Here is a 26,151-nt window from a genome sequence, read left to right on the forward strand (position 1 = left end):
AGCTACTGAGAGGTCCCCCCACCTTTTTTTTTTTTTCCGATAATGTAGAAGCCTGACCCTTTAAATGAACTGGCAAATTGAAGTTCATTTGGACAGGGGCCGAGAGGGGAAATGAGATATACTTATCTCCTTTTAAACACTGCCAGCTCTGCCTCCTTCTCATGGCAGCTGGCCTATTCATGTTCCTCTGGCCAGCTGCCCGAATGTTGACACTGTGTTGTAAACATGTGGCCATCTAGTCTAGACTGCCACATGGACTACTGCGGAGAGTGAGAGGTTTGCCATGCGACTGGATACGGCGGATCCTCCCAGTCTGGACACTGACCCCTCTGAATGGCAGCACAAAGCCAGGAGGCCTGGTAAGTCAGGGGATGTCACCCAGGGGGATGAGGTGTGCCCAGTTACCTTCCTTTACCTGGAATTCTTCTTTTGTTGCCTGGTTTTGAAACAGCCGTCTTTTGTCAAAGGGATTTAAACTCCAGCAACTTTAGAAAGGCAGAAAAATCCACATTGTGCAAGCAAAAATGTGTGCACAAAGTGCTCTGCGATTTTTTTTTTATTGGGCAAAGCTACATATAAGGGTCAGGAAATTGTTCCTCAGAGCTTTCTGCACAAATTTTAGCTTGCACAGTATTTTCTGGGGATTTTTTTTTTCACTTTTCTACAAATTGGATGTTCTAAAAATACATAAAAGAGCTGAGATCAAACTCTTTTTTTTTTTTCTTGCCCTACTTCTGGCCCTGAATCTCTTGATATAACTGTTTTGTCTTGTCTTTGCGTATAATTTTGATTAAAAAAAAAATAAAGAAAAGATACATTAGAAAGGCAAACCTTTCTTGAGTCATATCTTGTTCGCTTACTCATTGTTTAATAGGTGAACAAAGGAAATCTAGTTACGGTAAGTACTGCTCATATGTAATTGTCAGTCAATATATTGTTTTGCAATTTTGAATTAATATGAAAGATGTTTCTTTAGAGTCCCTATTTTCATTCTTGTATCTTATTAATACCAAATGTGAGTCAGTAACAAGTCAAGCATATGAATATATTTACAAAAATTCCTGTGGTCTTCTAGAGAAAAAGGAATCATGTTTTTAATCATCACCAGCTTTATCATCATCAAGAGCTATCTTTGATACGAAGGTTGACAACTATCATGCGCCAGCTCTCCAGCATGCTTATAGGTTTTCATATGAACCTAGAAGATGTGGTAGGCATGATTCACAAACTGAAGAGTAGAAAATCACCTGGACCAGATGGTATACACCCCAGGGTTCTGAAAGAACTAAAACATGAACTTTCAGATCTATTAGTAAACATTTGTAACCTATCAATAAAATCATCCATTGTACCTGAAGACTGGAGGGGGGCTAATGTAACCCCAATATTTAAAAAGGGCTATAGGGGTGATCCGGGAAACTACAGACCGGTTAGCCTGACTTCAGTGCCAGGAAAAATAGTGGAAAGTGTTCTAAACATCAAAATCATAGAACATATAGAAAGACATGGTTTAATGGAACAAAGTCAGCATGGCTTTACCCAAGGCAAGTCTTGCCTCACAAATTTGTTTCACTTTTTAGAAGGAGTTAATAAACATGTAGATATAGGTGAACTGGTAGATGTAGTGTATTTGGATTTTCAGAAGGTGTTTGACAAAGTTCCTCATGACAAGCTTCTCGGAAAAGTAAAAAGTCATGGGATAGGTGGCAATGTCCTTTCGTGGATTACAAACTGGCTAAAAGACAGGAAACAGAGAAGGATTAAATGGACAATTTTCTCAGTGAAAGGGAGTGGGCAGTGGAGTGCCTCAGGGATCTGTATTGGGAACCGTGCTTTTCAATATGTTTATAAATGATCTAGAAAGGAATACGACGAATGTGTTAATCAAATTTGTAGATGATATAAAATTATTTAGAGTAGTTAAATCACAAGTGGATTTTGATAAATTTCAGGAAGACTTTCTGAGACTGGAAAATTGGGCATCCAAATTGCAGATGAAATTTAATGTGGATAAGTGAAAGGTGATGCATATTGGGAAAAATAACCCATGCTATAGTTGCACAATGTTAGGTTCCATATTAGGAGCTACCACCCAAGAAAGAGATCTAGGCGTCATAGTGAATAACACATTGAAATCATCGGTTCAGTGTGCTGCGGCAGTCAAAAAAGCAAACAGAATGTTGGAATTATTAGAAAGGGAATGGTGAATAAAACGGAAAATGTCGTAATGCCTCTGTATCGCTCCATGGTGAGACCGCAGACTAAAGAGGTTAGGTGTTGTGACTGGGGTGGTAGACCCTTGGGCCGGCCGTGCAGAGTGAAGGCAGATCGTGAAGAGGGCTCCGCAGAGATGGAATGTCCGGGAGGCGGCACGGAGCCGGGAGACCGATCAGGAGCTTTGCCCTGGTAGCCCGAGGACCCCCGGGAGGGGCCCCCATGAGGACCTGGACCGCTGGGACTTAGGAGGGGTCTCCCGGAACGGAGGATCAGCAGCGTGAAGGACGGTCTAAGTTCAGGGCTGGTGGCGGTCAAGGAAAACCAATAGACAAACCCGAGTCAGGAACCAAGAAGACAGTCCGAGGGCTTGGCAAGGCTGAGACTGGAACGGAGGCTGGAACAGGAGGGGAGGCTGAATCAGGAACGGAAGCTGGATCAAGGCTGGAGCAGGAACAAAAGCTGGATCAAGGATGGAGCAGGAACGGCAACTGGATACTCACACAGGAGTGAACCTCGTTGCAAGCCGATCTCTTGGAGCAGGGCCTGGGTTTAAATACCCTGCCGGCGTCTGACGTCAATCTGGGGGCCGGCCGAGGTTTCCCGCACCTGTAGCTTTAAAAGCTGCCTCTCTGCGCACGTGCGTACCCAGTGGGCGAATCTCGATGGCATCTCCCTCGTGCCGTAGCAGTGAGAGACCTGTGCAGGACTAGAATCACGCTGGAGGGGCCGGCAGATCGATGGGGCAGGCAAGGGAGGTAAGAGCCTGGTTGCGAGAGCTGCGACCGGGATCGCAACATTAGGACTGTTTAGCTTGGAGAAGAGACGGGTGAGGGGGGGATATGATAGAGGTGTTTAAAATCATGAGTGGTCTAGAACAGGTAAATGTGAATCGGTTATTTACTCTTTCAGATAATAGAAGGACTAAGGGGCATTCCATGAAGTTAGCATGTGGCACATTTAAAACTAATTGGAGAAAGTTCTTTTTCACTCAACGCACAATTAAAGTCTGGAATTTGTTGCCAGGGGATGCGGTTAGTGCAGTTAGTGTAGCTGGGTTTAAAAAAGGATTGGATACGTTCTTGGAGGAGAAGTCCATTACCTGCTATTAATTAAGTTGACTTAGAAAATAGACACTGCTATTTCTAGCAACAGTAGCATGGGATAGACTTAGTACTTGCCAGGTTCTTATGGCCTGGATTGACCACTGTTGGAAACAGGATGCTGGGCTTGATGGACCCTTGGTCTGACCCAGTATGGCATGTTCTTAGGTGTAAGGATTTGCATTCTTTTTACCCAAATGGGTAAAACAAGACAAGTGAGGCCATTTTTAGTTCATTACATACGTTTTGTAGTATTTTTGTTGTTGGTAAGAAACAAAATAAAGCCAAGAAAATGGACCTTCCTGAGGCTCTCTAATCCCCTTCCCTCCTGGCAAACAGGGGCTCGGGCCTATCCAGTTGTGGCTCCATAGATCCCTCTAACCCCTATCCCCATCCTCATCAATAAGAATGCAGACTGGGGCCCGGCCCTAGCCAGCTGGGCCTTCTTGGGGCTCTCTAACCCCTTAAAACTTTCTGGGACAGGGCACCTCCCTAGGCCCCAGTTACCTTATCCATGGGGTTTTGCATTCAGGCACAGGCAGGAGTAATGCTCACTCACTCCTGCTCTGGCTCTAAGTTATTTAAAAATTGTGCCTCTGGCCTGCCAGATGGTTCCAAAGTGATATCACTTTGGTGTTCATCTCAAGTATGGCCAGCACCATTTTCCTTTTTGAGAACAAAACTGAAACAATTTTTCTTTCTGCCTGCAAATCCCTATCTAGGCATGTGCGCTAAGGGTGTATACTTTCCTATTAGGATCTTTTGGATTATCCCAAATGGCCTGGACTAGCCATTTTTGGAGGCAGGATGCTGGGCTTTTTGGACCATTCATCTGCCTTTAGAAAATTAATATTGAGCAATAATAGGAATACAAATTCTGCATTTTTAATTAGATTTATTTTACATGAAAAAGAGAACATGATTCAATTAAGAGAGCTCTACAGTTAATTATTCCCACAGAGGTACCTCCAAGAACAATTCCTTCTTCCTTCAGGAAATGTTCTATTTATTACACCTAGGACTGATTAATGACCATATCTCTTTTTTCTGAAAAACTGTTATTTATTTATTTACAGCCGTTAAGCCCGTTAAAACGGGCTACATCCCTCTGTCTCTCACCTCCCCCTCATTCTCTCTCCCCTCACTCTTCACCCACCCCCTACCTCCCTCCCTCTCACCCACTCCTCCCTCTCCTCTCACTCACTCCCTCCCCCCTCTCTCCCTCCTCACACTCACACTCAGTCCCTCCCCCTCAGTCCCTCCCCCTCAGTCCCCACTCCCTCCCCCTCAGTCTCACTCCCTCCCCCCTCTCTCCCTCCCTCTCACTCACACTCAGTCCCTCCCCCTCAGTCCCACTCCCTCCCTCTCTCTCTCTGTCCTACTCCCTCCCCCTCCCTCTCTGTCCCACTCCCTCCCCCCTGTCTCTCTCTGTCCCACTCCCTCCCTCCCTCTCTCTCTGTCCCACTCCCTCCCCCTCCCTCTCTCTGTCCCACTCCCTCCCCCCCTCTCTCTCTCTCTCTCTCCTCCCCTCACTCAGTCCCCCCTCTCACTCAGTCCCACTCCCTCCCTTTCACTCAGTCCCTCTCACTCAGTCCCTCCCTCTCTCTGTCAGTCCCTCCCTCTCTCTCTCCTCCCTCGCTGCCGCCGCCGCCGCTGCCACCCGCCGCCGCCGCTGCCACCGCCGCTGCCATCCGCCGCCGCTGCCACCCGCCACCGCCGTTGCTGCCACTCAACGCCGCCGCTGCCTCCCGACGCCGCTGCCACCCGCCGCCGCCGCCGCTGCTGCCACTCAACGCCGCTGCCTCCCGACGCCGCCGCTACCACCGGACGCCGCTGCCACTCGACGCCGCCATTTTTTTTCGGCTCAGACCGACGTGCTCGCCCGCACATGCGCGGTAGAGCTGGTCTCTACTGCGCATTTGCGGCACGTCGGTCATCCTTCGTTTATTAGGTAGGATTTATTTATTTATTTATTTAAATTCTTTTACTATACCGATCCTCAAGACGCGGTCTTATCGTACCGGTTTACAATAGAACAGGGGAAACCAATTAACAACTATGTAGAAGGTAAAAGTTACATCAAACAGGGAGCGAAAAACTTGGGAGCTGGAGGACAGGAAAGATATTTTAAAACTATGGAGAGATATTTTAAAACGATTTAAGTACTTTACCAATATTATGGCAATTATTTCTAAATCGTATAAACAGGCTTGGGGTATATCATCACATAACCAGAATACATAGATTCTTTAGAAATGTCTGCTTTTGCTCAACTAATTTTAGGCCAGGCAGAAGGCTTTTGGAGAGCTCTCTATGCTGGGTTGCAGATTACAGTTTTGGTGAAATATTTCCTAAAGCTGAAAATATATATTTGTCATCTGTGTAAATGCAATTTAACACTTGTTTCATTCTGCAACTCTTTCCCAATTGTAAAACTTCAGCCAGATTACTAAATCTGTTGTGTTGTATCAATGAGTCAGTAAGCCACACCTTCTGCTCTGCATTATAAATAAAAGTCAACCAGATCAACTTTACTCTTCATTCACATCCATGCCCTAGGAGTTTTCAGCTATGGGAATTTGGTATGTGTAACCTCTGTTTCCACATGAATAGGCTTTCTGTTTCTCATTGCTTAGTGGCATTTTTTAATGCATGCATTACAATGCTGTAATGTTTATATTGCAAAGTATAAATACTGTATATGTTTCCTTAAAGTATTAAATAACTGAAATAATTTATCTTGTTTCTCCATAAAGATAATATTGGCAGAGAATATTAGATTAAACACTAGGTGCCAAAGGTACTAAAAGGGTTTTCATGTTTGTTTTTGGTAATTATATTTTCAAAATGATTTCCCCTATTTATTGCCTGTAGCAAAATAGTAGGTTTTGTTTTTTTTTTCAATATTATATATAGAGAATCCTGGTTTTTGTTTTCCCTTTTTCACTCTGTCTATAGCATGACTGAAATTGATATGCTTGTGTGCCTGTGTAATATGTGTTTTTTGTAGTGATGAATATTACAAATTTGATATAAGTATCCATTCATAAGGGCTATGCAGCCAAAAAAATGTTCAATTTGGTTTGTTTCTAAATTTTCCTACTTTTTGTTTTGGGGTTTTTTTTTCATTTTTTTTAGTGCACACTAAATGAAATCAAATGAAAAAAACCAATGCACATCCCTAGTATCCATTTCTATTTTCAGATTCCAGCATTACTTTGTACCTTATCGCACAAGTTTTACCATATCTAGTACTGCTGTATTCACTACTCCAGGAGACAGCAATTTACATTTGAATTATTTGCAGACTATAAATTAACTAGAACTTTCCTTTTTGTGTTAAGAAGGATGAGGATTGTAGTTTTCCCTGTCTTGAGTGGAGGATCCAAGCCCACCATCTGCCTCCCTCCCCTCCCCCACCCCAAAAAAAAAATCCATGACTAGGTGAAGAGTGTATTCTCTGAGCAAACATCTGAGCAATTCTTGAGGTAATAGTTGAACTCCCTGCACCAATATAAGTGTTGAAGATTCCAGTGTTGTGCAACTCAGCATGTAAACTGAGTTTCAAAAATGAAGACTGAAGGAGGGATGGAGAGAGCAAAGAGAAGGTGAAAGGCAGAGCAAGGAAGAGACATCCACTTTCATGATTACTATGATAGTTTAATTATGACATTTAAGGACCTTGCTACATAGAATTTCACTCAAGAAATCCCGTGTATCAGCAGGTAGCCAAATACACTCACATCCTCTCTCAGCAACAATCCATTCATACACTCTGCTACAGAGTTCCTGATTATTGTTATTTCTCATTGTTAGTATGCTCTGTCTAATTATCTGCATTCTGAATATTATAAATGCTTAAATGGGTGTATGACAATAATATAACATACACCCATTGGCTGAAGAAATGTCATCGTTCCCTCCATAGAAGTCTCCTTTTCCACCTCTAAATATTAGGGTTGTGCATGGGAAAAATGTTATTCATCTCATTTTGTTTTCCTGGGTTTATTTTATTGCATTTAAAATTTTTGTTTTGTTGATTATGTGTGCAAAATACATTTAAAATAAATGAAACCTTATGCCAAATTCCTTCAAGGCAGGAGATACGAAAGATGGTGTATCGGAAACGGATATTTGCTGTAATAGGGCCAGAGCTATGGAATGCAGTTCCATGTGTAATGAGATTGGACTTAAACTATTTGCATTTCAGTAGAAGAGTAAAGGCCGTTTGCATTGTAATTGGTGGGGTTGGGGTTATATTGTTACTATTGGTCTTACATGACTATGGGCCTTATTTTCTAAGGGTATCGCACGCTTGCGCTACCAGCGCAAGTGTGCGATAGTTAGAAAGCTTAGCGCAGGCCTGCGCTAGCGAAATTGGGGCGGAGTCGGCCCTGGAAGAGGAGTCGTCGGGGCGTCACCGGGGCCAACTCCGCGAAGGCGGTGCTGACAGCGAAAAGGTAAGGAGCCTTTTCACTGCCTATTTCGCGACGCCGGCAGTGATCGCACCACGGCGGTGCGATCGCTGCCGGCTAGCGCAGGACCGCCCCCCGCTTCGCCCCCGTTAGTGCCGGGATTCACTAAGCCTTGCGGCATTAGTGAATCCAGGCCTATGTTGCCTGTTCTGCTAGGATTTTGTTCTATTTTATTGTATTTTATTTTTAGCTATTGTTTTTATTTTATGTCTTTAATGATGTATACCACTTTGACCAAATCTGGTTCCTGCTTTAGTGGTTTAAAAGAACCCATAAATAAATAAATAACATTGATTTTATGTGTGGAAATAAAAGTTTGTGTGGGAGTACAATTGTACACGCACAAAAACATGTGCATGTAAAATAGCAAAAGAAAGCAAATGCACATCTCTAATTCCCTTGCACTGCACCTGTTCAGGGCTGGTGCAAGGGAATTAAGTGCCCTAGGCAAACCTTCAGGGTGGCATATATTCCCCCTTTCATGACAAACGTTTGAAAGTTAATACTGTGCATTAATATGAATACATATTTTGTATTTATAATTACAGATTTATTTTACATGAAAAAGGAGAACATGATACTGATTGTACCATAATAGATGATGAGACCAATTGGTCCATCTAATCTACCTAGTTCTTCTGGTTTGCATTTCAAAGGACATATGCCAGCTGTAGAAGCCAAGGCACTGCTAGGTACTTAAGAATTGAGGTCTGCGCCCATACGGGGCCCCCTCTTGAGATTTTGATAATTAAACGCAACAGTATTGATAAGGCCCCTTCTCATGACAACAATACTGTAAAAACAAACGAGAATAAAAATGAGATCCTACTTGGCCTTATGTGCAGCAACCACAGGCAAAAGCCCTGGAATAGCCAAGGAGATACACCATGCTGATTGATTCTTATCATCATTGATGGGTTTCCAGTTTCTTATCAAGGGATTCTCACCACTGCCAGCTCTGTTCCAAGTGGTGAAAAACTCCTTGCTTTCACAAAATATTTTAACCCTCTTCCACCTTTCTTCATATAACAAAATATAAAAGGTAGATAAAACATATAACAACATAATACTGAAAATTACATTCTAATCACAAGAATCTTGACAGCTTGAAATATGTTACTGGGTCATTATAAGAATTGTCTAATAATATTGTAAATGAGGTTTTGAAAGCACATAGGGCCCGTCTTCAGAAGTTTCATCAGAGACATTCATATCTCTGTGGGCTTTATAGTTCATGTACAGTATTTTTGGATAATACTTAACATTGATCCATTAAAAAATCTATTACAGTCTATGAGAATTCAGTTTAATTTAGAAGCCGTACAGCTACGAGATTACTGTTTCATATTCCAGTCACTAAATTGAAAATGAAATGCTTTTCTCTACCTTTGTTGTTTGGGTGGGGATTTTTTTCCTAATTGCGTTGTCTCCTTTTCTGCGTTTCTCTTGCCTGCCTTTTAAATCCTCTTCTAGGTTCTTTTTTTCCATTTTACTATTTTTCTTCTCCTGTCTTCATTACTTCCTCTCCTACTTCATTCTATGATATTAATCTTTCCCATTTATTGCATATTCCTCAATTTCTCCCTCTTGTGCCTCTAAATTTCTCATCATCATTTCTTTATCCTCTCTATCTACTGGATCACACCCCTCCTTTTCCACACTTCTGATCCTTACTTCAGCATCTCTCATTCTCCAGTTGCCCTTGTTCCAACATTTCACTCCCTCACTCTTTCATTCACCCTCTCAGGCCCTTCTCTGGATTTTTGCCCAGTCTCTTGTTATCTTCCCTTCTACCCCCAACAACCACTCCCTTTCTGACTGTCTCACCACTCCCCATCATCCCTACTTTGTATCTCTACCTTAACCATAACTCTTACCATTTCATCTTATTCACTCCCTTTCATGTTCTCCCAACTCTTGCAGTCTGACTCATTCACGCCACGATCCCTGCTCTGACTCTATCACCCAATTGTCCTCCCTCATGTTACCCCATCACTCTCTGATTCACTTTCACCCCAATCATTCTTTTGCATGCTTTCCTCTCTTCCCCAAAGTACCCTTCATGGCTGTCTTAGTTGCTCTTCCACATCACCTGTTCTGACTCTCACACCCACCACACTCATCACCCCTCTGTGTGCACGTGTGTGTGTGTGTCTATCTCTCTAACTCTTCTTCTTCCTAACCACTACCTCTGGATGTTACCCTTACCATTCCCACTGTACCTCTGGCTCTCTGTCACCCTCCTCTCCCCATTACCATATCTGGCTTATAAATCTCCCTTCACTACCTTGGACTTTCTCGCGCACACATCCTCCATTTCTACATCTGCAACTACTCACACTCCCATGTCTACTTTTTTGCTTTCTTTCACACAGGTACCCTCTCTAAACAGTCAATCAGGGTAACTAGAGGCCTATATTTGCAATTAATTGTTACCATTTATAGCATGGACAGTGTTGAAGAGTGCCAAGTCATTTTCTCCGTCACATTCAGAGTTTCTCCTGGAGGTGCTGGGGGGGTCCTTGATGCACCCATCCAGTTCTGATCCTGATTAATAGGAATGGGCAGACCAGCTGACCACAAAGGCAAGAAACAAAAAATTGCCTGTTCGTACTTCAGTCTCCACATTGCTTAATTTTTATTCCTTTTGAAATATTTATTTGCCCTGGATCTCAAGAATTCAGTAAGGAAAAGCCCAGCACACCTCATGCACATCAGGAAAAATGTTTATTACAGGGCAAACATGACCATCAGTGGCTTTAAAAATTTCAAAGCTTTGTGTGCTGTAGCCTTTAGAAGCAAACACATAGGAGCCTCACTGGGCTCGGCCATGAGGCAATAATGTGGCTGCGAGGCTGGCCCGGCATGGAAGGGCCCTCGATCATGTCTGCTGACATGTCGGCTGATGTGCTGGGTAAAGGGCGGGAAAGCCTTGCCGTGGCTTAAAGGGAGGCCCCTTTGAAAGCAGCTTCCTTTTCTCTGCGACAGGTCGAAGGAAGCACCCGCTCATCCGCCTCCTTTTTCGGCAGAGTAGATAGGCGAGTTGTCGCAGCTAAGGGATAAACTATTTATTTACTTATTTATTTATTTTTAACTTTTATATACCGATGCTCCTGTATAGGATACATATCGCACCAGTTTACAAGAAACTGAACTGTCGCCAGATGGCGGATACAATGAAACATAGGTACAATGAACATGCGGGGAAACAAACAGACATGTGAAACAAATTAAGAACATAAGAAAAACTATGAGGGAGATGATGTGGGAGATAACTCTGATCACAGGTTTGGGCAGGACAGTAGCGAGATGGACAAATTTACAGGACTTAACAATGCTCTAAGGCCTACCAGGAATAGGCCCAAACAAGGGTGCATAATTTGAGCCAACTCAATCAGGCACGCAGCTGGATCGGTCGGGCAGGCTGTGAAAAACAGTAGACACAAGCGGAAAAGCAGCTAGGTTGGTCTGGCAGGCTGCGCACAAAAAACGTGTAACCCCTCCTTAAAGTATGTCTGGTTTGGAGAGAGAGACATAAAGTTATTTGTAAGTTCTTTGGGGAAGGGATGCTGGCTAGCTTTTACTTCTCCTTCCATTCCAAGGTACACGTCCCGGTACAGGCTGACTAGTAAAGCTGTGCTAGAGTTTTCTCTTTCTGCTGTGCACTGTGCGTTGTGTGCCAAAACAATCCTCACTTGGACCACGTAGGCAGTGTCCAAAATAATGCTTTACTGTTACAGTTTTGTTGAATGACACAATTAAATATGGTAAATCACCCACCACAGTCTCTGCAGTTTCTCTCTTAATTACAGACCTTCTCTCCTCTATCTGTGCGTTAGTCTTTATTAAGCCAGGAATCCTCCACAGTTCTGGATTAGATTGTGCAGTGATCCCTCTGGGCCAGGCCCCCTTGGACGGTCAGGAAACCTCTCCTGATTGCACAAAAATCAATCTTGTCAGAGAGCTAATGTTTCTATCCCTCAGGGCTCTTTGTGGATAGCAGATGGTTGCCCTCTCGTGAGTGTAGATGTTTTACTCACAGTTAATAGATTAAATCTTCTGATGGGATCCCTGGTAATAGGAATCCTTTCAGACTTCAGTTCTTGCCAGTCCCCTTGATGGGCAGGAAGAGGGGCAGATCTTGAAAACCAAATCTTCTTCCCCAAGTTAAATAACTGCAGGACTCCACTGCGGGTCACCACCTTTGTTGAACAGATCTTTCTAAAACACTGGATGTCTTCAGCCCGGGGTTCCCCATTTCTTGGATTTCAAACAGGCCCAGTCCTTCAGCGGGTCTCCTTTAAATGAATGATCAAAATCCCAAAATTAGCCCCAGAGAAGCCACTCTGCACCTTGTGAGGACAGTACAGCAGAGAAGCCCCCTTTGACCTATCCTGGAGGGGTCTTGGAGGGATTCTGAGGCTTCAGGTAGGCCCAAAATCCAACTTAAGAAAATGCAACCTCTTTCACTCACTCACTCTAACTCTCAACTTAGACTGCCCCCCCCAAGCCTATTCCAGAGTTCTGCTATCAAACCTCAGGAACAAGGGTATCCATTACAGCTCCACTAGTGGGAGGGATGTTCATGAATGGGTACTTCTCTAATTATTTCCCTAATTGCACTAGACTGTTGCAAGACCTATAAGTAACTCAAAAAGTGGTCTGGGTTACAAGCGACAAGAATAATATTGAGCAGGCTTAGCCAGGCTCGTCTGGCAGGCTATGTGCTTCCTGTCTTGGCCGGGTTGGTCTGGCAGGTCGAGGGCAGCTGGGCAGGCAGGCCAACTGCGAGGGACAATGTAGGTTAACCAATTACTTGACTGAATTATATACATATGTATTGTAAGCCAAACCTTAGTTAGTCAGTTAGGATTCATAAGATGTTGTACCTTGAATGTTAATTAAGTTGACTTAGATAATAACCACCGCTATTACTAGCAACAGTAACATGGAATGGACTTGGTTTTTGGGTACTTGCCAGGTTCTTATGACCTGGTTTGGCCACTGTTGGAAACAGGATGCTGGGCTTGATGGACCCTTGGTCTGACCCAGTATGGCATGTTCTTATGTTAAATAAAGCTGTGGCCTGAATTTTCCACAAAGAAGACTGCCTGATGACTCATACTGTGTTCTCTCAGTTTTATGTACTGGGCAGAGGGAAGTAGTATGCAAAGGTGCCGGAGCAGGCCTACAGTGCACACCACATCTCTATTATCACTACATCTGATGAAGAACTGTTTGGTTATCTAGGCATAACATGCATAACTTAGTTGGTTAATCATGCCTTTTTATGTATTTGAGGAAGCAGTCCTCCATGTTTCCAATACTGGAGAGGCTGGACTGTTCCTATACAACTTAACCACAACAAAAAATGTGCGGCATATTGGACAATAATATAACAACCAAACAAATATTTATTTTACATTTGCACACTGGAAATGTGCAAGAAATTTGATATATAATTTATAATGTTGTAAGAGCGACCGAGCCCCTATACAATTTAAACCAGGGTAAAATAGCATCAGAAAAGAAGGGACAGAGAAATATGACTGGGGGCACCTTCGATGGAGAAACCTCTTAAATAGAAGACAAACACGGTCACATCTAAAAGTCTCATCAGCTGTGTCATAACATTGAAACACCACACACCTTCCAGAGAAAGCTCTTGGCTGGTTGTGTCTGTATGGGGGGGGCAATGGGAATCAGCTTGCTGTCCTCATGCCTTAGAGTGGAAATACAAATTTGTTGCTGCAGATAACATAGAGGAATTATCTCTTTCACCTCAATGGTCAAGCCATGAGGGTGCTCCTTATGGGAGGCTAGACATCCATGCAGCTTCTCTCAGCAGATGAGGTCTCGCTGCACTCTCTCAGCATCTCTAAATCTGCCTTGGGCTGAAATAATATGCAGTAGGACAGTGGTTCCCAACCCTGTCCTGGGGACCCGCCATGTTATGCAAATTTTATCTCATGCATATTCATTGTGAATATCCTGAAAACCTGACTGGCTGAGGGTCCTCAGGACAGGGTTGGAATGGAAACCACTGTTGCAGGAGACTCTGATGTAGAGTGCTGTGTACTACTTATTCCTAGCCATCTTATTTAGACAAAGTGGACAGGAAAGCGCCATTCTTCATACTCTTTTTATACAGGCCTGCTGTATTTGTGAGAAATAAGCTTGGAATGTTTCGTCTGTGCAAAGTGCCTGTACCTTTTATTCAAAATGGTCCTCCCAAACGATAAGTGCACAGGCCCTTCCACTGACGTGCTGCTGTCTTTTTCAGAGCTGCAAGAACCAGATTCAAAACAGGAATTTTTTTTCCCCAGCTTCCCTATTTCATGCCATGCTCTTGAATAGATGGAGCAGAGAACAGCCACCCTGCTCCCTAATTCAGCCCCTCCCCTCCAGTTCTAGGGAAGCAGAAACTGCAGAGCATAGAGCACACCCGCAAAGACTTGTGAGCCCTAGGACCAGTAAACAAGGCTTCAGCCACGGCCTTGATGACTGGCACTAGAGCTCACAGATTCAATCTTGTACTGATTCATCCCCTTTTTGTGTCTGTTACCCAGGCCTTACTTTCTGGTGGAACAACCCAGAATGGCATTCTGCCACCTTTTTTTTTTTTCTGGAAACCAAAGAAGCAGAGTAGAGCTGGTGGTGAAAATCAGTTCTGGTTCCCGTGAGGAAATGGAGCAGATCCGCTGGTGGCAGATATCATTTCTGGCCCTCCAGTTCCCAGGGTAGAGCAGAGTGTGTTGGAACTGAGCAACCATATGGCCGTGATTTTTGTGCAATTTCCGGGCACAGTTGAAGAGGCCATGAGAGATAAAGGCCGAGATTGAAAAAGACACGAGGTGAATACCCATCAGCCTCACTGCTTCTGCCACTGCTGGGTGTGTCAGGTTGCTGCTCACTGTGCTGGCTTCCTGGGCTTTGCCATCTTTGCCACTGGCGATCATATTAGGGAAGGGTCAAAAAAGTGAAGGAGGGGATGGTTGGAGAGAAGAATGAATGAAGGGTTCGCAGGGAAGTAGAGTGAGGGTGGAGAGAAGGGCAAAGGTGAGTGAGGGGATACGGGGGGGGGGGGGGTCAAAAGATTGAGTGAGGAAATAGGATGGAGAAGCATGAGGGAATTATGGAGGGCAAAAGACTGAGGGCCCAACGTAATAAGACCCACAGTGAAATTGGCGCTGTTTTTCAGAGCATATATTTTTTTTTAGCACATGCAGCAAAACCGGGTGCCTCCGCGGGATGTAGTAAGGGGACAGCATGCGAATGAGATCTGCACAGAAAATCCACGCAACAGACATATCTGTGCAGGTTTGCACACTACAACAGGCACTGAAGGCTCTTATGCAATAAACCGGGCATAATCCCACGTTAATGTGGTGACCCATGACTGATTCTCAGTTGAAAGCCTTTAAGGGACCATAAGGTAAATTAGTGGTCCGGGAATGGGACAGAAGGTGGGTAGAGCAATGCCTGACCCCTTCATGATCCATCACAGACTGTATGGAAGCTATAATAGCAGGTGCCAGTGAGCAGGGGATATACAGCAAAGATTTGGAAGGGGCTACAAAAGCATTCAGCATTTCTGACCTGTGCCTGTTCCCTCTCCCTCTTCTGGCTTCTGCTGCTTAATTTTTCAACCTCCAGACAGGTGCTCACTCTTAACTTTTGCCCTGACCCAAGCACTAAAAACACACTTAAAAATCCCACACTAACTCCAGCGCGGCTCTCTGCATTGCCCATGAATAGCGAATTGCCTTCTTGGCATGGCATTAGCATGGACTTGCGCTGAATCAGCCACAGCGGGTTTGTGTGTGTGTGTTTTTTCCACACTAACCACGTAATTGCATACACATGTAAGATTATTGAGGGAAAATGCGTGTGTGACCGGACCTTGGGTCAGCTGCTATCTGACCCTAATTCCCCAGCCTTAGGAGTTATATCAGCTGAAACAGAGACAGTATTCCTGCATAGGCCCTCCCCCAGAGGCTGCCTATGGATTGGATGATCTCCCAGGGGTGGGCTGAGCTCTTGTGAGGGTGGGACAAGATAGATCTGATTTCAAAAGAGTGTTTTTCCGTGTGTTCTCCAAGTTAGGCCCTCGGCTAGGCACAGAGAAGGAGCGACACTGCCCTGCCAGGTCCCCAGAAGTGGACTGGAGGAAGGAGAAAGAAGCAGAAAGATTTATGCTGTTTTTCTGAAGTTTTCTCTCAGTTCTGCCCTGGGCCTTCTGACGGGCAGAATCCCCTGCTCAGTGGGTCAGGAAGGAGCTGGGTGCCTCTTCACCCAGTTCAAGAGGAGGCCGCTGTGACCGTGCAGAGAGAGAAGAGAAGTGCATTAATCAGAGATTGGTTTTTGTTTTTACCAAAAGGGGAAGGAAGCTGTTTCTGCCATTCTTCCTTGCCCTAAGTTGGAAGCTGGGAGGACTCCTTTAAGTGGCTGGCCTTTCCTCTTGGAAGGCTGCATTTGTTTTGAAGAGAATTTCAGAGGAAGAAAATAGGACATCTGGAGATGTCCCAAAGGAGTTTCCACCCCTGGGTCACAAGACACTGCTTGGTGGGAGGATGGGATTTTTCCTGGACCTCAGGTACTGGGTAGGGTATCCGTCACGGTTAGGACACTTTTCACTCCCTGCCATGGAGGATAAGCCAGCTTCAAGCCCCTGCCTGGAGCAAAACATCCACAGAGGCAGAGATCAATTAAATCCTGGCTCAGGCAAATCTAAGGACTCTGGATATAAATGGACATTTTATTTGCTGCCCCTCTTGATTATTTTGAACTCAGTCAAAGTAAACTTTAATTTAAGAACCCCTTCCATAGAGTCTGGCCTGATTTGTAAGTGTCCCTGTCCCAAAGAGCAAGGGTAACACAAACCTATGGAATACCTCACAGCCCTGCCTGGGCCAAAAAGGTTTTCCTCCCCCCCCCCCCTCCCCTCACATAAAAGGACTCACCCCTTGGGGAAAAGAATCTGGGGCAAGAAACTGAGGACCTAACCAAGTATAATAAATTCTTTTATGGCCCTTTAGGGTTTGTGCCATCCTCCAAGAAAAGGTTACACGTGTAATACCACGTACAAAACCCTGCGGCAGGTCTACTGCAACGTATCACATCGGCCCCTGAGTGAGGAGACTGGAGGGAAGAGTGAGTGAGGGGAGCGCAGGGACAGTTAGGTGGGAGGGCAGTCTGTGGAGTGATTGGAGGGGGGACAGAGAGAGAGTAAATGAGTGGAGGGATAGGGATAGGAGGTTGTGAGGACGAGAGAAGAGCGCATGAGTAAGGAGATCGTATGGTGGCGCTCCCTTACTTTCTCCCCCCAAAGAGGTAAAGTTCAAGATGCACTTTTGAATTCCAGGTCCTCTCCTACCCTGTCTGAGGAGGCTATGGAGAGCAGGTGCTGTATGCCAGTCTGCCCCTACCCACCAAGGCAGAAGATAGTCAGCTGATTCCAGCTCAAGGAGGAGGCTTATACTTTACTGGCCAAGAAGAGAGAGAGAGAGGAGGAGAGTTACTGAAAAGGATAATTTTCCAGGGGGAGGGGCAGGAGCATTAGTGACCATCGGGAAGTGCTCAAGGATCAGCAGGGATTGGGTGGGGGAGAGACTTGGGGGCTTTCGGACCACAGGAGTAATCACTGGGGCTTGAGATGGAGAACTATTATTGCCAGGATAGAGGAGGAGGAGGAGGGTAGAAAAAAATGGCCCCCATTCTCTTTACCTTCCTCCTCCTTACCTCAGTAACCCTTACCTCCAGTGACCCCTGATGTCCTTCATCCACTAGTGCTTATTACCCTGGGTGGGGGACTGAGGATGAAGAATCACTGTCATAACGAGGAGAAAGGTTGTGTGTGTGTGTGTTTAGGAGAGAGTTCACAGCCAGCCCTGGCCCCACCCCCTCACACAAGCCACACCCTGCCCTGGCCTCAACCTGGAAACTCCATCTCCTCCAGCTCCTCCCCCCTCTATGTTCCACAGTTCCATTTCCTTTTTTGTTAACAGAGGAAACCCTGCTTTGGGGAGCAGAGGAGATTCTAAGAATGGAGTGTATTGGCGGGCCCACCTTCTATGCATTCTGTTTTTGGGTCTGCCCAAATAAATTGTGGAGTATTTAGAGAGCATGCAAATAGTGGCTGAATTACAATAGTAGATATTAGGATCCCTGACATTCACCCATTTGCTTATTGGATGTCTATACCTCTGGGGACAAAACAAATCCAGTATGGTCCACTCTCTTCTTGTTACACGAAGCAGTCATTGGTTAATTTCATAAATATGAATCCCTATGCTATGAAACATCAATGGTTTAGAAGGGCAGACTTTTAAAGTACTGTTCTGCTTACAGTGAAGAAAGCCTCTCCTGCTCTGTAGATGACACGTTATACCCGATTCCTTTATATTTTATGCTCACTTCTTTAGTTGTCACCTTCCCATTTAAAACGCACTTGTGGTAAATCTTGAGATGCCCTTGCATCCTTAAAAAAATGGCCTCTTGTCACATACAGATGGGCATACAGGAAAAGTAAAGCTTACGGAAGAAAGGGATTGTCAGAATTAAAGAAACACATGATTTACCTTTGTTTTAAAGAACAGGCAAAAGCCCTTGAGCATAAGTGTATCTCTTCATGATTTTCAATGCCTGTAGTACTGAGAATTGTGGGCTAACATAAGGGCCCACGTTTTATTTTTATGTGGATGGGAATGGTAAGATATGTGAGCTCAGTTAGTAGTGCACCTTCCCCACCACTGAACTCTGTTCTGCGCTAACTTCTGCCTGAGTGCTTCAAATTGATTGAACCCTGATCTGTTCACTATTGGTGGTGTTCTTTCTAAGCAAATTTTACTGTTAATATGCAAAGTATAGTAACCATTTAACAGTATTCCCACCCCTTAATACCTGATGAGTAAGTGTGAAGAATTCTGCTGGAGGTTTACAAAATGCTCAATGAAGGATGGACACATCTGAAAGTGATTCATGGAAAGCAGCGTGTGGATTTTCCAAGGTCAAGAGAAATGAGACTACGTTTGATTCTAGGGAAGGTATTCTGAAGCAACTCGCCATAACAGGAAATCTTCAGGTCAGTCAGAGGGGGTGTCCTGACAGAGAAAGCAGTGCCGTTGGTGTCGTGCTGTTGTTCTGATTTGCAGTTTGCATTGTAAAACTGGATATTCCATTAGGAGTTCCTGTCTAGACTCACTTCTGCAGAAGCAATGGCGATGCTCTTGTTTCCAGGAAAACAACTCGATGCATATGCAAACTTTACTCCGATGACTCATTGCTATAAATCTACATGAACTCACACATTCTTCTGGCACAAGGCTCAATCTTAGTAGATGAAAAAGAAAAATAGAGAAATCTGTTACAGAACAAAAACCAATTAAAGCATTCCTTGTTTCTTTAAAAAAAAAAAAAAAAAAGTTTTAGATTCTGTATTGATAGGGTTGCCAGCTGTCCTGATGTTTACTGGACTGTACAGATTTTGGGGGGATTGTACAAACAAAAGAGGGAAGGATAAAATATTTGGAAATGACTCGATTTTAGCTCAGCGTCTGATCCTCCCCTGCAACTCTATAGTACAGCATGTACTTTGTTCCATGTGTTGGATACATTTATTTTATACATCACATAAAGGAAACATTATTGGCTTTATTACAAATAAACCAATTATTAATACTTTATTGTATACAAACAATGTCTAATTTAAAAACTGCCCCCCATACTCCCTCTTATAATCTCATCCACACCCATTCATACCGTACTTATAATCTTAAAACCCACAATATCCCCCCTCAATATCCACAATGTCCACCCTCAATGTCCAACAATATAGGATCCTGTTTGTTTCGCCCACCCAAGGTTTCCTCGGGGACTAAATCTCACAGCTTTTTACACATCTTGCCCACATTCAGTGCTTCTTAGATTAATTTCTTCTTCATTTGCGATATTAACAGTTACCGAATGTTCTTCAATCATGTATACACTTAAATTCCATGTTGTTCAGAAATTCTCCTAATCCCCCAACTTCATTATTGACTTGATGGATCTATGTGTTTTGTTTTTTTCAAATCTCCTCTCAAACCCGAAAACTGCCAAAACCAAGACTTCGTATGTTAAATTTCTCTCCAACACCCGGTCCCCCCCCCCCCCACCCAACCGGATGTTGCGCCATAAATATCGCAACTTCTTCCGTTACTCCGAGCATACTCGCTGCTTCTTCAGTCGTCTCTACGCATTTCACTTCCTTAAACGTCTAAACACGCGTACCTCGTATGTCTTCCGCGCCACTTTATACTCCTCTCCACAGCTCCCTCCTCACTGACGCAGTCTGAAAAACGCCGCGCTTGCCTGAGGGTGGACATTGAGGGGGGATATTGCGGTTTTTAAGATAAGTGTGGTATGAATGCTGTGGAGGTGTGGATGAGATTATAAGAGGGAGCATGGGGGGCAGTTTTTAAATTAAACGTTGTTTGTATACAATAAAGTATTAATAAATGGTTTATTTTTAATAAAGCCAATAATGCTTCCTTTATGTGATGTAGGAATAATTGTATTAGGAAACAAGTTGTACCTTCTGTGATATGTTACATCTATTTTGTGTCACACAGGCTTCGATCCACAATTGAATCTGAGGCCTAAACATTTTACAAAACAGTAGTTTGGCTTTTAGGCTGCTAAAAGCAAATCTTTTTTGGGAGTAAAGAAGTTTCTAGAACTAGTGGTCATAACATGAGACTCCAAAGGGAAAGACTCGGGAAAATAATTCTTCACAGAAAGGCTGATAGATGCATGGAACAGCCTCCCCGTGGAGGTGACAGAGGCAAGAACAAGGAAGAACGGGACAAGTGTGGTGAGCCCCTGGGGTTCATTACTAAAAGGCGCCTAGTTAACTCCTTTTAGCTAGGAACAGAATAGGCTAGAAATTAGGGGAGGCACCATTCCCGGGATGACCGCCCCCCTTGTGAGATAATAAAGGCAGCGCTCTCCCTGAGAGCTTGGGGCAGTGCAGTCAAACTTTTGGAGTTAGAGAAGGGGTTGGAGCTTTGCCATTTTTTGGATATTTGGGGCCTACCTTTGGGGGTTCAGGCACTCCAGCCTGGTGTCTCTGAGGGAGGTCGGGGATCGGCTCTTAGCGTTTGCATTCCAGGTGGTGTTGGCTTTTGCTGAAATTTTCATTGTAAGAAAGCCTGCGAGACTCCTAGGTGTTGCCTGGAGAGAGGTCATGGGGAAACCTTTCCCCTGTGAGGGGGCCCAGGTTAGGGAAGACCTGCCCCCTCCTGGAGGACTGAGGTAAGGTAGTGGCCTACTCAGAGGACCTTCTGGTGATTTGGGGACTCCCCACCAGTGAAAAGCCCTGGGAAGAAGAGTTTTCCTGCCTCCTTCCTACCCTGAAGAAGAACATCTGAGACCTGCTTGTTCTTGAGTGGATCCTTTTCCATTGAAGCATTTGAGAAAGAGACTTTTGGAGAACAGTGAGGAAAACCTGTTTAAGATCTTTTGGAGGACTCCCACTTGGAGTCTTCACCGTGCAGAAATAGTAAATTTATTTATTTATTTTTTTAACCAGTTGGAGTTGTTTTTTCTGCCCAACAAGATTACCCCTGCCCATCTGGGAACCTCACTTTCCAATCCCTGGAGAGTGAGGGTGTCCCTTGCCCTGGTAATAAGAGACCCTTGCACAGATAGTGAGAACTCGAACGGCCATCTTAGGAAAAGAACCAAGTGAAATGTGCCGTCGGTAAGGTTTATTTGTGGACACTGAGTTTTGTGCAAGGTTTATTTGGCATCTGCATCATTCTCAGTGCAAAAGAAGGTGTACCTCCCCAGGTGAAAGAGATCGTGCCACCTCTGCCACTCAGGGTCTTCACGGAGAAAATCCTTCCCCCCCTTCCCGCCCACCAGTGAAGAACCTGGGCCCTGGGGAAAGCCTCTTGTGAGAGAGAGACAGGGGAAGTGGAACAAGCTCTAAGAACTGCAATTCTGCTATGGCCCTGTTTGTAGCTTAACTGCTATTCCAAAACAGGATCATTACCTGCACAAAAGCAAGGGGAAAGTCAGCAATCAGCTCGGCGCTGTACCAGGAAGTAAAAACTAGGCAGAGTACAGGGCTACTTATCTGCTATTATATTCTGTGTTTCTGTTTTTTTTCTAATGACGAAAAGTAGCAATGGAAATTGCATGTGAGAAAACCCAGTCGGTGAAGATATTAAACAGCATCTCCAAGGGTTTGGAAGTTTAACGTTTGAAAGTTGGTAACCCTATGTATCGATGCACAGATATATAGGGTAATCTTTAAAATGAAAAAACAAAACAAAACAAAAAAACAATTGCAGCAAAACTCATTTTAGTTGCTTTGAACTTTCTTCATAAGCAGAAGCAGGATTCTTGTACTAGCTAAGAGAAGGTAACCGTGGTGGGATTCTGGTAGAATCGAGATGGGATTCTGCTTTTCACTAGAAAAGAAAAGTATATAAATGCATGGTGCATCCATGTTTGCACATGGGTAATGCTAAAAAGACTGCTAAATTTATATCTGCCTTTCTCCTTTAGTGCCCTGAGGCCAACTTGCATTTACAGGCAACAGTAAAATGCTAAATAAAATAGTAAAAGTGGATAACAAGATTGTAATAAAATTGTGACACACAAAGTGAATTAGAATGATAAATCTCAGACCAGCACTAAATCAGGAGCATCCTTCCATATAAACTCAATATTTGCATATTAACAGAGTGAGCACTGAGTTATAACAGTAACTTCATTGATTCTTGCTAGCAAAAAGGTTCTTGTGCCCAGAATAACGTTCATAGTGCAGGGTGAATTTTATTCAAGTGTGGAGCAGAGTAGGAGTTGTTGCTGGTGGTGCCCAAGTTATCTCTAGTTTGGTGTAAGTGTTTTTGTATTTTATAAGCAGCAGTTTGCTTTAACAGTGGCTCTTGGGTTCAGCAATCCGAGGACATGATTTAATTTTACTTTTTTCCCCTGACACCTGGTATTACTGGTGCGCTTTCTCACTATAGTTTTGGAGCAGGTTATCTCTGTCTGCGTGACTAACCGCGTCCTCCCCATCCTCAGTATTGAGAAACATTTCTGTTTTGGAAGCAGTAACCTTGGAATTGCTGCTTTTACTTTCTCCCATCTGCTCCCTTAAGTGTGAGACTTAACAGGCAGGTCTATCCTGTAAAGTGCGGCCGCGTTTACCCTGCTCCTAAGCCGCTTTTTACTCCGTTTCCGGCCGCGTTAGCCCTTCCTGCGATCCCGAATCCCCTTTAACCTACTCCTACCATGTCCTAAATTCCCCGGGCAACCCCTTCCGCTCGCGGCATGTATATTGCATGCAAACGAGCGAATTAGCTCGATATTGCATGCAAACAAGCGAATTAGCTATTCCCTAGCATCCCGTAACCTGCGCCCCAACTATCGCTATCTTTCCGCGCCGTTTTGTCGCGCGTTTAACCTGCAAACTTACCGCCTACCCTGACCCAGGCGGTAGAGGCAGGGGTAAGGGTAGGTGGCAAGCTTTCCCCCAGCCCCCGCTCACCTGCCCCGGCCGTGATCATGGGTGCCAGTCTCCGTGGCAGCCCCAGTCCTCTCCCCTGCTCCCGAAGCCAAAAAAAAAAAGCGAAAAAAACGTTGCAGCCCCCCTCCGATGTCCGGACGGGGGCTGCCACGGAGACTGCAACGGCGAAACACAACGGGGAAGCAAAAAAAAAACCAAAAGCAATTTTGGTTTTTTTTTCCAAAAGCGAAAATTTTGTTTTTTTTCCAAAAGCGACTTACTTTTGGGATCTGTCAAGATCCCAAAAGTAAGTCGCTTTTGGACGCCTGCACAACTTACTTTTCTGAAGCCATCAGCAGGAACACGATCTTAGCTCCTCTTAGCTCCTCCCGACGAAGACAAAGATGGCCGCCTGCACGGGGGGAAGCGTACAATTGGCCGCTGAAGACGTGACGTCACGACGTTTGGCGTCACGGAATGTGACGCCACGTCTTGAGCGGCCAATTGTACGCTTCCCCCGTGCAGGAGGCCATCTTTGTCTTGAGGAGCTAAGAGGAGCTAAGATCGTGTTCCTGCTGATGGCTTCAGAAAAGTAAGTTATGCAGGCGTCCAAAAGCGACTTACTTTTGGGATCTTGATCCCAAAAGTAAGTCGCTTTTGGAAAAAAAACAAAATTGTCGCCGTTGTGCTTCGCCTTTGCAGCTCCGTGGCAGCCCCAGTCCGGACATCGGAGGGGGGCTGCAACGTTTTTTTCGCTTTTTTTTTTTTTTGGCTTCGGGAGCAGGGGAGAGGACTGGGGCTGCCACGGAGACCGGCACCCATGATCACGGCCGAGGCTTTTTTTCGTTTTATTTTTTTGGCTTCTGGAGCAGGGGAGAGGACTGGGGCTGCCACGGAGACCGGCACCCATGATTGCGGCCGGGGCTTTTTTCGTTTTTTTTTTTTTTTGCTTCGCCGATCTCAGTGTCTATTCTCCCCTCCTCCCGGAGCAAGGCTGCTTTTCGCGCCCTGCTCCGGGAGGAGGGGAGAACAGACACTGACATCGGCGAAGCAACTTCCTGGTATCTGTCATTTCAAATGACATTTGAAATGACAGATACCAGTGTGGCGTGAAGCCTTAGGCCCGCGCACCCAGGATACTGTATAGGCGCTCTATCCAGTAAAATGGGTTGCGCGGGCCTAACGCTTCACGGGCACTTATTAGCCGCGGCATGCATTTGCATGAAATTAGAGTTCAGGATCGAGCGGTAGGTGAGCTGCACTGTGCGGGCGGTAACCGCGGGTGCCGTAGGCACTAACGCAGCTCTTCCTACCGCTCGGTACTGGATAGGCCTGAGAGAGAGAACTGAACCAGAGGTCGAAGTTTCTTTAGGCTGGTTGTACATATACACTGTGCTGAAAAACTTGCTGTTTCAATCCTTTTGATCACTCTGTGTGCCTGGCCCTTGCGTAGACCCAAGCAATTGATGGTGGTGCAGAGCTAGGTTTCCGAACCTGAGCTAGAACTAGCCCAGCACGTACTTTGCAGCGGGCATTTGACACTTGGAATGAATAACAGCTGAAACTGTGCACCCCATGTGGTAAAAAGAAAAAGGCAAGCATGTGGATGCAGGACCATGCTGAGAGGGAAGGGCAGGGGAATGAGTGCCCTGCACACAACCCCCATCTCCCCACCCCAGTAATCCCGCCCGCTGCACCTGGCTGCAGGGTTCAGACACAGCAGAATTTCCCTCAGCCCCCCCCCTTCCCCTGCTGGCGGGAAGCAGAAGAGAGAGGCGAATTTCCTCGCTGCCGCCTCCTCTGGAATGGGAAAAGCACCCGTGGGGGGAAGGAGGTTGAAAGCTTTTCTCTCTCTCTGCTCCCTTCCCCACTGGTACTTTTCTTTCTTTCTCTCTCCCTCCTCCACTAATGCTCTTCTCAGGTTTATTGTTTGGGAAATTATGTTGACATGACAAAAGTAATACATAAAGGAGTGAATTTTCAAAGGGGTTTTGTGTGTAAAAATAGTGTGTGTATGTATGTGTATATATATATATATATATATATATATATATATATATATATATATATATATATGCCTAAGCAGGCACGTATGCTTTTTTATAAACCCCAAGAGTACATGCGTTCTTGCAGTATGCTGTGTACATATTACTGGGCGGGGTTTCAGAAGTATGTGCGCTAGTTGCTATTTTGTAAGAGGTATACGCACGTACGTTACCCAGCTGGTCCAAACATTTTTATACCTGCTAATGGACTCGAACAATTGAAATCGGACTTATTTAGTGTCTGCACTTTTTGGGTGGGAGGTCTGGGGGGGGGGACGGGGGACTAGTGAGGTGCTAGAAGGTCTAGGTGAACTGGAGAAGTATCAATGGGTGAATTGGGGGAAGTAGCGAAGTACCCAAGTATTTTGAGAATGGTATTCAGGCGTACTTTATAAAATACATGCCCCGCATTTATATCTGGGTTATTTGATAGACGTTTTATATTTTTACATGCCCAAAATATATACACGTATGTTTATAAAATAGGTAGAGAAAGTAAGCATTTTCTGGCATTCAGAATATACAAGTTTACTATAACATACCCATGCAGGTTTGGGGAAGAAACGCATGGCACCTGCCCCACAGTTTATAAAATATTTGCATAAATCTTCACACGTCCATTTACAAGCACGAATTGTGATTGGCAAACATTTTTGAAGATTGGCCTCAACGTGTTTAAAAGGAGAATAAAGTAGAAAAATACTCAATAGTGCTAATAGTAATTAAAATCACAGGCTCCAGAATGGGTAATTGCTAGGTTCTGAAGCTGTTCTGTACTTTCCCTGGTCATGGCGTACACAATTATTGAAATATAG

General features: G+C 44.6%; 1 protein-coding gene across 2 annotated transcripts in view; it reads left to right on the forward strand.

The window, feature by feature from the left end:
* Window positions 1-248: 248 nt before the first annotated feature.
* IL13RA2 (interleukin 13 receptor subunit alpha 2) overlaps window positions 249-26,151 on the forward strand; it is a 100,782-nt gene continuing 74,879 nt past the window's right edge. The window contains exon 1 of one of the 2 annotated variants that reach the window (XM_029606514.1): window positions 249-359. The gene's annotated coding sequence lies outside the window, so the exon portion shown is untranslated. Of the gene's footprint in view, window positions 360-5,853; window positions 5,900-26,151 lie in introns of those variants that run through there. The other variant, XM_029606516.1, reaches the window with a different exon arrangement.

The sequence above is a fragment of the Rhinatrema bivittatum genome, chromosome 6, assembly GCF_901001135.1.
Source record: "Rhinatrema bivittatum chromosome 6, aRhiBiv1.1, whole genome shotgun sequence".
Lineage (NCBI taxonomy): Eukaryota > Metazoa > Chordata > Amphibia > Gymnophiona > Rhinatrematidae > Rhinatrema > Rhinatrema bivittatum.